Source organism: Leptodactylus fuscus, chromosome 3, assembly GCF_031893055.1.
Source record: "Leptodactylus fuscus isolate aLepFus1 chromosome 3, aLepFus1.hap2, whole genome shotgun sequence".
Classification (NCBI taxonomy): domain Eukaryota; kingdom Metazoa; phylum Chordata; class Amphibia; order Anura; family Leptodactylidae; genus Leptodactylus; species Leptodactylus fuscus.
Window position 1 is genome coordinate 123,833,395 of NC_134267.1, and position 10,000 is coordinate 123,843,394.

Here is a 10,000-nt window from a genome sequence, read left to right on the forward strand (position 1 = left end):
CAAGTCCTCTTCTCATCCTGATCAGACAAAAAAATGAACTAAAAAAAGAGACCTTGAATGGAGCAATAAAAGTAAACCACCTTTCAATGGAAGGCCCAAGAGGCATGAAAACCAACCCATAATTACACTCCTTCCCTGACAAACAGCTGACATGGCTGTTTGCATCCAGGATGCTATTTTACTTGGAAGGAGTTAGTCAAGGAGAAATGGAACCAAGGATACCCATTTCGAAGAACAGGCAAAACAACAAAATCAAGAGTATTGCATTGGCCGGGAATCGAACCCGGGCCTCCGGCGTGGCAGGCGAGAATGCTACCACTGAACCACCAATGCTTGACGAGGTCTGTTTTGACGCTAGCGGCTCCTGCCGGACTTAGGGGCCGGACTGGGATGTTTTCCACCGATGCCGTCTCTATCCTGCTGTATAGCCCCACAATGTAGCTACACCGAGCCCGGCTAGCTCAGTCGGTAGAGCATGAGACTCATAATCTCAGGGTCGTGGGTTCGAGCCCCACGTTGGGCGGAGGTTGGTTTATTTTTGTCATTCTTCCCCCAACTGTCAGCTTACAAGTCCTCTTCCCATCCTGATCAGACAGAAAAATGAACTAGAAATAGAGACCTTGAATGGAGCAATAAAAGTAAACAACCTTTCAATGGCAGGCCCAAGAGGCATGAAAACCAACCCAAAATTACACTCCTTCCCTGACAAACAGCTGACATGGTTGTTTGCATCCGGGATGCTATTTTACTTGGAAGGAGTTAGTCAAGGAGAAATGGAACCAAGGATACCCATTTCGAAGAACAGGCAAAACAACAAAATCAAGAGTATTGCATTGGCCGGGAATCGAACCCGGGCCTCCCGCGTGGCAGGCGAGAATTCTACCACTGAACCACCAATGCTTGACGGGGTCTGTTTTGACGCTAGAGGCTCCTGCCGGACTTAGGGGCCGGACTGGGATGTTTTCCACCGATGCCATCTCTATCCTGCTGGATAGCCCCACAATGCAGACACACCGAGCCCGGCTAGCTCAGTCGGTAGAGCATGAGACTCTTAATCTCAGGGTCGTGGGTTCGAGCCCCACGTTGGGCGGAAGTTGGTTTATTTTGGTCATTCTTCCCCCAACTGTCAGCTTACAAGTCCTCTTCCCATCCTGATCAGACAAAAAAATGAACTAAAAAAAGAGACCTTGAATGGAGCAATAAAAGTAAACAACCTTTCAATGGAAGGCCCAAGAGGCATGAAAACCAACCCATAATTACACTCCTTCCCTGACAAACAGCTGACATGGCTGTTTGCATCCAGGATGCTATTTTACTTGGAAGGAGTTAGTCAAGGAAAAATGGAACCAAGGATACCCATTTCGAAGAACAGGCAAAACAACAAAATCAAGAGTATTGCATTGGTCGGGAATCGAACCCGGGCCTCCCGCGTGGCAGGCGAGAATTCTACCACTGAACCACCAATGCTTGACGAGGTCTGTTTTGACGCTAGCGGCTCCTGCTGGACTTAGGGGCCGGACTGGGATGTTTTCCACCGATGCCGTCTCTATCCTGCTGTATAGCCCCACAATGCACCCACACCGAGCCCGGCTAGCTCAGTCGGTAGAGCATGAGACTCTTAATCTCAGGGTCGTGGGTTCGAGCTCCACGTTGGGCGGAGTTTGGTTTATTTTGGTCATTCTTCCCCCAACTGTCAGCTTACAAGTCCTCTTCCCATCCTGATCAGACAAAAAATGAACTAAAAAAAGAGACCTTGAATGGAGCAATAAAAGTAAACAACCTTTCAATGGAAGGCCCAAGAGGCATGAAAACCAACCCATAATTACACTCCTTCCCTGACAAACAGCTGACATGGCTGTTTGCATCCAGGATGCTATTTTACTTGGAAGGAGTTAGTCAAGGAGAAATGGAACCAAGGATACCCATTTGGAAGAACAGGCAAAACAACAAAATCAAGAGTATTGCATTGGCCGGGAATCGAACCCGGGCCTCCCGCGTGGCAGGCGAGAATTCTACCACTGAACTACCAATGCTTGACGGTGTTTATGTTAATGCTAGCGGCTCCTCCCGGACTTAGGGGCCGGACTGGGATGTTTTCCACCGATGCCGTCTCTATCCTGCTGTATAGCCCCACAATGAAGCCACACCGAGCCCGGCTAGCTCAGTCGGTAGAGCATGAGACTCTTAATCTCAGGGTCGTGGGTTCGAGCCCCACGTTGGGCGGAGGTTGGTTTATTTTCGTCATTCTTCCCCCAACTGTCAGCTTACAAGTCCTCTTCCCATCCTGATCAGAAAAAAAAATGAACTAAACAAAGAGACCTTGAATGAAGAAATAAAAGTAAACAACCTTTCAATGGAAGGCCAAAGAGGCGTGAAAACCAACCCATAAATACAGTACTTCCCTGACAAACAGCTGACATGGCTGTTTGCATCCAAGATGATATTTTACTTGGAAGGAGTTAGTCAAGGAGAAATGGAACCAAGGATACCCATTTGGAAGAACAGGCAAAACAACAAAATCAAGAGTATTGCATTGGCCAGCAATCGAACCCGGGCCTCCCACGTGGCAGGCGAGAATTCTACCACTGAACCACCAATGCTTGACGGGGTCTGTTTTGACGCTAGCGGCTCCTGCCGGACTTAGGGGCCGGACTGGGATGTTTTCCACCGATGCCGTCTCTATCCTGCTGTATAGCCCCACAATGCACCCACACCGAGCCCGGCTAGCTCAGTCGGTAGAGCATGAGACTCTTAATCTCAGGGTTGTAAGTTCGAGCCCCACGTTGGGCGGAGGTTGGTTTATTTTGGTCATTCTTCCCCCAACTGTCAGCTTACAAGTCCTCTTCCCATCCTGATCAGACAGAAAAATGAACTAAAAAAAGAGACCTTGAATGGAGCAATAAAAGTAAACAACCTTTCAATGGCAGGCCCAAGAGGCATGAAAACCAACCCAAAATTACACTCCTTCCCTGACAAACAGCTGACATGGCTGTTTGCATCCAGGATGCTATTTTACTTGGAAGGAGTTAGTCAAGGAGAAATGGAACCAAGGATACCCATTTAGAAGAACAGGAAAAAAACAACAAAATCAAGAGTACTGCATTGGCCGGGAATCGAACCCGGGCCTCCCGCGTGGCAGGCGAGAATTCTACCACTGAACCACCAATGCTTGACGGTGTTTATGTTGATGCTAGCGGCTCCTGCCAGACTTAGGGGCCGGACTGGGATGTTTTCCACCGATGCCGTCTCTATCCTGCTGTATAGCCCCACAATGAAGCCACACTAAGCCCGGCTAGCTCAGTCGGTAAATCTTGAGACTCTTAATCTCAGGGTTGTGGGTTCGAGCCCCACGTTGGGCGGAGGTTGGTTTATTTTCGTCATTCTTCCCCCAACTGTCAGCTTACAAGTCCTCTTCCCATCCTGATCAGACAAAAAATGAACTAAAAAAAGAGACCTTGAATGGAGCAATAAAAGTAAACAACCTTTCAATGGAAGGCCCAAGAGGCATGAAAACCAACCCATAATTACACTCCTTCCCTGACAAACAGCTGACATGGCTGTTTGCATCCAGGATGCTATTTTACTTGGAAGGAGTTAGTCATGGAGAAATGGAACCAAGGATACCCATTTCGAAGAACAGGCAAAACAACAAAATCAAGAGTATTGCATTGGCCGGCAATCGAACCCAGGCCTCCCACGTGGCAGGCAAGAATTCTACCACTGAACCACCAATGCTTGACGGGGTCTGTTTTGACGCTAGCGGCTCCTGCCGGACTTAGGGGCCGGACTGGGATGTTTTCCACCGATGCCGTCTCTATCCTGCTGTATAGCCCCACAATGCACCCACACCGAGCCCGGCTAGCTCAGTCGGTAGAGCATGAGACTCTTAATCTCAGGGTTGTAAATTCGAGCCCCACGTTGGGCGGAGGTTGGTTTATTTTGGTCATTCTTCCCCCAACTGTCAGCTTACAAGTCCTCTTCCCATCCTGATCAGACAAAAAAATGAACTAAAAAAAGAGACCTTGAATGGAGCAATAAAAGTAAACAACCTTTCAATGGAAGGCCCAAGAGGCATGAAAACCAACCCATAATTACACTCCTTCCCTGACAAACAGCTGACATGGCTGTTTGCATCCAGGATGCTATTTTGCTTGGAAGGAGTTAGTCAAGGAGAAATGGAACCAAGGATACCCATTTCGAAGAACAGGCAAAACAACAAAATCTAGAGTATTGCATTGGCCGGGAATCGAACCCGGGCCTCCCGCGTGGCAGGCGAGAATTCTACCACTGAACCACCAATGCTTGACGGTGTTTATGTTGATGCTAGCGGCTCCTGCCGGACTTAGGGGCCGGACTGGGATGTTTTCCACCGATGCCGTCTCTATCCTGCTGTATAGCCCCACAATGCAGCCACACCGAGCCCGGCTAGCTCAGTCGGTAGAGCATGAGACTCTTAATCTCAGGGTCGTGGGTTCGAGCCCCACGTTGGGTGGAGGTTGGTTTATTTTGGTCATTCTTCCCCCAACTGTCAGCTTACAAGTCCTCTTCCCATCCTGATCAGAAAAAAAAATGAACTAAACAAAGAGACCTTGAATGAAGAAATAAAAGTAAACAACCTTTCAATGGAAGGCCAAAGAGGCGTGAAAACCAACCCATAAATACAGTACTTCCCTGACAAACAGCTGACATGGCTGTTTGCATCCAAGATGATATTTTACTTGGAAGGAGTTAGTCAAGGAGAAATGGAACCAAGGATACCCATTTGGAAGAACAGGCAAAACAACAAAATCAAGAGTATTGCATTGGCCGGGAATCGAACCCGGGCCTCCCGCGTGGCAGGCGAGAATTCTACCACTGACCCACCAATGCTTGACGGGGTCTGTTTTGACGCTAGCGGCTCCTGCCGGACTTAGGGGCCGGACTGGGATGTTTTCCACCGATGCCATCTCTATCCTGCTGGAAAGCCCCACAATGCAGACACACCGAGCCCGGCTAGCTCAGTCGGTAGAGCATGAGACTCTTAATCTCAGGGTCGTGGGTTCGAGCCCCACGTTGGGCGGAGGTTGGTTTATTTTGGTCATTCTTCCCCCAACTGTCAGCTTACAAGTCCTCTTCCCATCCTGATCAGACAAAAAAATGAACTAAAAAAAGAGACCTTGAATGGAGCAATAAAAGTAAACAACCTTTCAATGGAAGGCCCAAGAGGCATGAAAACCAACCCATAATTACACTCCTTCCCTGACAAACAGCTGACATGGCTGTTTGCATCCAGGATGCTATTTTACTTGGAAGGAGTTAGTCAAGGAGAAATTGAACCAAGGATACCCATTTCGAAGAACAGGCAAAACAACAAAATCAAGAGTATTGCATTGGCCGGGAATCGAACCCGGGCCTCCCGCGTGGCAGACGAGAAATCTACCACTGAACCACCAATGCTTGACGGTGTTTATGTTGATGCTAGCGGCTCCTCCCGGACTTAGGGGCCGGACTGGGATGTTTTCCACCGATGCCGTCTCTATCCTGCTGTATAGCCCCACAATGCAGCCACACCGAGCCCGGCTAGCTCAGTCGGTAGAGCATGAGACTCTTAATCTCAGGGTCGTGGGTTCGAGCCCCACGTTGGGCGGAGGTTGGTTTATTTTCGTCATTCTTCCCCCAACTGTCAGCTTACAAGTCCTCTTCCCATCCTGATCAGACAGAAAAATGAACTAAAAAAAGAGACCTTGAATGGAGCAATAAAAGTAAATAACCTTTCAATGGCAGGCCCAAGAGGCATGAAAACCAACCCAAAATTACACTCCTTCCCTGACAAACAGCTGACATGGCTGTTTGCATCCGGGATGCTATTTTACTTGGAAGGAGTTAGTCAAGGAGAAATGGAACCAAGGATGCCCAATTTCGAAGAACAGGCAAAACAACAAAATCAAGAGTATTGCATTGGCCGGCAATCGAACCCAGGCCTCCCGCATGGCAGGCGAGAATTCTACCACTGAACCACCAATGCTTGACGGGGTCTGTTTTGACGCTAGCGGCTCCTGCCGGACTTAGGGGCCGGACTGGGATGTTTTTCACCGATGCCGTCTCTATCCTGCTGTATAGCCCCACAATGCACCCACACCGAGCCCGGCTAGCTCAGTCGGTAGAGCATGAGACTCTTAATCTCAGGGTTGTAAGTTCGAGCCCCACGTTGGGCGGAGGTTGGTTTATTTTGGTCATTCTTCCCCCAACTGTCAGCTTACAAGTCCTCTTCCCATCCTGATCAGACAAAAAAATGAACTAAAAAAAGAGACCTTGAATGGAGCAATAAAAGTAAACAACCTTTCAATGGAAGGCCCAAGAGGCATGAAAACCAACCCATAATTACACTCCTTCCCTGACAAACAGCTGACATGGCTGTTTGCATCCAGGATGCTATTTTGCTTGGAAGGAGTTAGTCAAGGAGAAATGGAACCAAGGATACCCATTTCGAAGAACAGGCAAAACAACAAAATCAAGAGTATTGCATTGGCCGGGAATCGAACCCGGTCTTCCCGCGTGGCAGGCGAGAATTCTACCACTGAACCACCAATGCTTGACGGGGTCTGTTTTGACGCTAGCGGCTCCTGTCGGACTTAGGGGCCGGACTGGGATGTTTTCCACCGATGCCATCTCTATCCTGCTGGATAGCCCCACAATGCAGACACACCGAGCCCGGCTAGCTCAGTCGGTAGAGCATGAGACTCTTAATCTCAGGGTCGTGGGTTCGAGCTCCACGTTGGGCGGAGTTTGGTTTATTTTGGTCATTCTTCCCCCAACTGTCAGCTTACAAGTCCTCTTCCCATCCTGATCAGAAAAAAAAAATGAACTAAACAAAGAGACTTTGAATGAAGAAATAAAAGTAAACAACCTTTCAATGGAAGGCCAAAGAGGCGTGAAAACCAACCCATAAATACAGTACTTCCCTGACAAACAACTGACATGGCTGTTTGCATCCAAGATGATATTTTACTTGGAAGGAGTTAGTCAAGGAGAAATGGAACCAAGGATACCCATTTGGAAGAACAGGCAAAACAACAAAATCAAGAGTATTGCTTTGGCCAGCAATCAAACCCGGGCCTCCCACGTGGCAGGCGAGAATTCTACCACTGAACCACCAATGCTTGACGGGTTCTGTTTTGACGCTAGCGGCTCCTGCCGGACTTAGGGGCCGGACTGGGATGTTTTCCACCGATGCCGTCTCTATCCTGCTGTATAGCCCCACAATGCAGCCACACCGAGCCCGGCTAGCTCAGTCGGTAGAGCATGAGACTCTTAATCTCAGGGTCGTGGGTTCGAGCCCCACGTTGGGCGGATGTTGGTTTATTTTGGTCATTCTTCCCCCAACTGTCAGCTTACAAGTCCTCTTCCCATCCTGATCAGAAAAAAAAATGAACTAAACAAAGGGACCTTGAATGAAGAAATAAAAGTAAACAACCTTTCAATGGCAGGCCCAAGAGGCATGAAAACCAACCCAAAATTACACTCCTTCCCTGACAAACAGCTGACATGGTTGTTTGCATCCGGGATGCTATTTTACTTGGAAGGAGTTAGTCAAGGAGAAATGGAACCAAGGATACCCATTTCGAAGAACAGGCAAAACAACAAAATCAAGAGTATTGCATTGGCCGGGAATCGAACCCGGGCCTCCCGCATGGCAGGCGAGAATTCTACCACTGAACCACCAATGCTTGACGGTGTTTATGTTGATGCTAGCGGCTCCTGCCGGACTTAGGGGCCGGACTGGGATGTTTTCCACCGATGCCGTCTCTATCCTGCTGTATAGCCCCACAATGCAGCCACACCGAGCCCGGCTAGCTCAGTCGGTAGAGCACGAGACTCTTAATCTCAGGGTCGTGGGTTCGAGCCCCACGTTGGGCGGATGTTGGTTTATTTTGGTCATTCTTCCCCCAACTGTCAGCTTACAAGTCCTCTTCCCATCCTGATCAGAAAAAAAAATGAACTAAACAAAGGGACCTTGAATGAAGAAATAAAAGTAAACAACCTTTCAATGGCAGGCCCAAGAGGCATGAAAACCAACCCAAAATTACACTCCTTCCCTGACAAACAGCTGACATGGTTGTTTGGATCCGGGATGCTATTTTACTTGGAAGGAGTTAGTCAAGGAGAAATGGAACCAAGGATACCCATTTCGAAGAACAGGCAAAACAACAAAATCAAGAGTATTGCATTGGCCGGGAATCGAACCCGGGCCTCCCGCATGGCAGGCGAGAATTCTACCACTGAACCACCAATGCTTGACGGTGTTTATGTTGATGCTAGCGGCTCCTGCCGGACTTAGGGGCCGGACTGGGATGTTTTCCACCGATGCCGTCTCTATCCTGCTGTATAGCCCCACAATGCAGACACACCGAGCCCGGCTAGCTCAGTCGGTAGAGCATGAGACTCTTACTCTCAGGGTCGTGGGTTCGAGCCCCACGTTGGGCGGAGGTTGGTTTATTTTGGTCATTCTTCCCCCAACTGTCAGCTTACAAGTCCTCTTCCCATCCTGATCAGACAAAAAAATGAACTAAAAAAAAGAGACCTTGAATGGAGCAATAAAAGTAAACAACCTTTCAATGGAAGGCCCAAGAGGCATGAAAACCAACCCATAATTACACTCCTTCCCTGACAAACAGCTGACATGGCTGTTTGCATCCAGGATGCTATTTTACTTGGAAGGAGTTAGTCAAGGAGAAATGGAACCAAGGATACCCATTTTGAAGAACAGGCAAAACAACAAAATCAAGAGTATTGCATTGGCCGGGAATCGAACACGGGTCTCCCGCGGGGCAGGCGAGAATTCTACCACTGAACCACCAATGCTTGACGGGGTCTGTTTTGACGCTAGCGGCTCCTGCCGGACTTAGGGGCCGGACTGGGATGTTTTCCACCGATGCCATCTCTATCCTGCTGGATAGCCCCACAATGCAGACACACTGAGCCCGGCTAGCTCAGTCGGTAGAGCATGAGACTCTTAATCTCAGGGTCGTGGGTTCGAGCCCCACGTTGGGCGGAAGTTGGCTTATTTTGGTCATTCTTCCCCCAACTGTCAGCTTACAAGTCCTCTTCCCATCCTGATCAGACAAAAAAATGAACTAAAAAAAGAGACCTTGAATGGAGCAATAAAAGTAAACAACCTTTCAATGGAACGCCCAAGAGGCATGAAAACCAACCCATAATTACACTCCTTCCCTGACAAACAGCTGACATGGCTGTTTGCATCCAGGATGCTATTTTACTTGGAAGGAGTTAGTCAAGGAGAAATGGAACCAAGGATACCCATTTCGAAGAACAGGCAAAACAACAAAATCAAGAGTATTGCATTGGCCGGGAATCGAACCCGGGCCTCCCACGTGGCAGGCGAGAATTCTACCACTGAACCACCAATGCTTGACGAGGTCTGTTTTGACGCTAGCGGCTGTTTTGACTTAGGGGCCGGACTGGGATGTTTTCCACCGATGCCGTCTCTATCCTGCTGTATAGCCCCACAATGTAGCTACACTGAGCCCGGCTAGCTCAGTCGGTAGAGCATGAGACTCTTAATCTCAGGGTAGTGGGTTCGAGCCCCACGTTGGGCGGAGGTTGGTTTATTTTCGTCATTCTTCCCCCAACTGTCAGCTTACAAGTCCTCTTCCCATCCTGATCAGACAAAAAAATGAACTAAAAAAAGAGACCTTGAATGGAGCAATAAAAGTAAACAAACTTTCAATGGAAGGCCCAAGAGGCATGAAAACCAACCCATAATTACACTCCTTCCCTGACAAACAGCTGACATGGCTGTTTGCATCCAGGATGCTATTTTACTTGGAAGGAGTTAGTCAAGGAGAAATGGAACCAAGGATACCCATTTTGAAGAACAGGCAAAAGAACAAAATCAAGCGTATTGCATTGGCCGGGAATCGAACACGGGCCTCCCACATGGCAGGCGAGAATTCTACCACTGAACCACCAATGCTTGACAGGGTCTGTTTTGACGCTAGCG

The 10,000-nt window shown here is 48.6% G+C and overlaps 22 non-coding genes across 22 annotated transcripts; 11 read left to right on the plus strand and 11 right to left on the minus strand.

Moving 5' to 3' along the window:
- The first annotated feature begins 450 nt into the window (after positions 1 to 450).
- TRNAM-CAU (transfer RNA methionine (anticodon CAU)) lies at positions 451 to 523 on the plus strand. The gene has a single exon. It is a non-coding gene; the product is annotated as a tRNA-Met (tRNA).
- Positions 524 to 829: 306 nt separating this feature from the next.
- Positions 830 to 900, minus strand: TRNAG-GCC (transfer RNA glycine (anticodon GCC)). The gene has a single exon. It is a non-coding gene; the product is annotated as a tRNA-Gly (tRNA).
- A 117-nt stretch (positions 901 to 1,017) lies between these two features.
- Positions 1,018 to 1,090, plus strand: TRNAK-CUU (transfer RNA lysine (anticodon CUU)). The gene has a single exon. It is a non-coding gene; the product is annotated as a tRNA-Lys (tRNA).
- A 306-nt stretch (positions 1,091 to 1,396) lies between these two features.
- TRNAG-GCC (transfer RNA glycine (anticodon GCC)) lies at positions 1,397 to 1,467 on the minus strand. The gene has a single exon. It is a non-coding gene; the product is annotated as a tRNA-Gly (tRNA).
- Positions 1,468 to 1,962: 495 nt separating this feature from the next.
- TRNAG-GCC (transfer RNA glycine (anticodon GCC)) lies at positions 1,963 to 2,033 on the minus strand. Its single transcript has one exon. It is a non-coding gene; the product is annotated as a tRNA-Gly (tRNA).
- Positions 2,034 to 2,150: 117 nt separating this feature from the next.
- Positions 2,151 to 2,223, plus strand: TRNAK-CUU (transfer RNA lysine (anticodon CUU)). Its single transcript has one exon. It is a non-coding gene; the product is annotated as a tRNA-Lys (tRNA).
- Positions 2,224 to 3,098: 875 nt separating this feature from the next.
- Positions 3,099 to 3,169, minus strand: TRNAG-GCC (transfer RNA glycine (anticodon GCC)). Its single transcript has one exon. It is a non-coding gene; the product is annotated as a tRNA-Gly (tRNA).
- A 1,062-nt stretch (positions 3,170 to 4,231) lies between these two features.
- TRNAG-GCC (transfer RNA glycine (anticodon GCC)) lies at positions 4,232 to 4,302 on the minus strand. Its single transcript has one exon. It is a non-coding gene; the product is annotated as a tRNA-Gly (tRNA).
- A 117-nt stretch (positions 4,303 to 4,419) lies between these two features.
- Positions 4,420 to 4,492, plus strand: TRNAK-CUU (transfer RNA lysine (anticodon CUU)). Its single transcript has one exon. It is a non-coding gene; the product is annotated as a tRNA-Lys (tRNA).
- Positions 4,493 to 4,798: 306 nt separating this feature from the next.
- On the minus strand, positions 4,799 to 4,869 carry TRNAG-GCC (transfer RNA glycine (anticodon GCC)). The gene has a single exon. It is a non-coding gene; the product is annotated as a tRNA-Gly (tRNA).
- Positions 4,870 to 4,986: 117 nt separating this feature from the next.
- On the plus strand, positions 4,987 to 5,059 carry TRNAK-CUU (transfer RNA lysine (anticodon CUU)). Its single transcript has one exon. It is a non-coding gene; the product is annotated as a tRNA-Lys (tRNA).
- A 494-nt stretch (positions 5,060 to 5,553) lies between these two features.
- On the plus strand, positions 5,554 to 5,626 carry TRNAK-CUU (transfer RNA lysine (anticodon CUU)). Its single transcript has one exon. It is a non-coding gene; the product is annotated as a tRNA-Lys (tRNA).
- A 307-nt stretch (positions 5,627 to 5,933) lies between these two features.
- Positions 5,934 to 6,004, minus strand: TRNAG-GCC (transfer RNA glycine (anticodon GCC)). The gene has a single exon. It is a non-coding gene; the product is annotated as a tRNA-Gly (tRNA).
- A 496-nt stretch (positions 6,005 to 6,500) lies between these two features.
- TRNAG-GCC (transfer RNA glycine (anticodon GCC)) lies at positions 6,501 to 6,571 on the minus strand. The gene has a single exon. It is a non-coding gene; the product is annotated as a tRNA-Gly (tRNA).
- A 685-nt stretch (positions 6,572 to 7,256) lies between these two features.
- On the plus strand, positions 7,257 to 7,329 carry TRNAK-CUU (transfer RNA lysine (anticodon CUU)). The gene has a single exon. It is a non-coding gene; the product is annotated as a tRNA-Lys (tRNA).
- Positions 7,330 to 7,635: 306 nt separating this feature from the next.
- Positions 7,636 to 7,706, minus strand: TRNAG-GCC (transfer RNA glycine (anticodon GCC)). Its single transcript has one exon. It is a non-coding gene; the product is annotated as a tRNA-Gly (tRNA).
- Positions 7,707 to 7,823: 117 nt separating this feature from the next.
- Positions 7,824 to 7,896, plus strand: TRNAK-CUU (transfer RNA lysine (anticodon CUU)). Its single transcript has one exon. It is a non-coding gene; the product is annotated as a tRNA-Lys (tRNA).
- Positions 7,897 to 8,202: 306 nt separating this feature from the next.
- Positions 8,203 to 8,273, minus strand: TRNAG-GCC (transfer RNA glycine (anticodon GCC)). The gene has a single exon. It is a non-coding gene; the product is annotated as a tRNA-Gly (tRNA).
- Positions 8,274 to 8,390: 117 nt separating this feature from the next.
- Positions 8,391 to 8,463, plus strand: TRNAK-CUU (transfer RNA lysine (anticodon CUU)). The gene has a single exon. It is a non-coding gene; the product is annotated as a tRNA-Lys (tRNA).
- Positions 8,464 to 8,958: 495 nt separating this feature from the next.
- TRNAK-CUU (transfer RNA lysine (anticodon CUU)) lies at positions 8,959 to 9,031 on the plus strand. The gene has a single exon. It is a non-coding gene; the product is annotated as a tRNA-Lys (tRNA).
- Positions 9,032 to 9,337: 306 nt separating this feature from the next.
- TRNAG-GCC (transfer RNA glycine (anticodon GCC)) lies at positions 9,338 to 9,408 on the minus strand. Its single transcript has one exon. It is a non-coding gene; the product is annotated as a tRNA-Gly (tRNA).
- Positions 9,409 to 9,523: 115 nt separating this feature from the next.
- Positions 9,524 to 9,596, plus strand: TRNAK-CUU (transfer RNA lysine (anticodon CUU)). The gene has a single exon. It is a non-coding gene; the product is annotated as a tRNA-Lys (tRNA).
- The last annotated feature ends 404 nt before the right edge of the window (positions 9,597 to 10,000 follow it).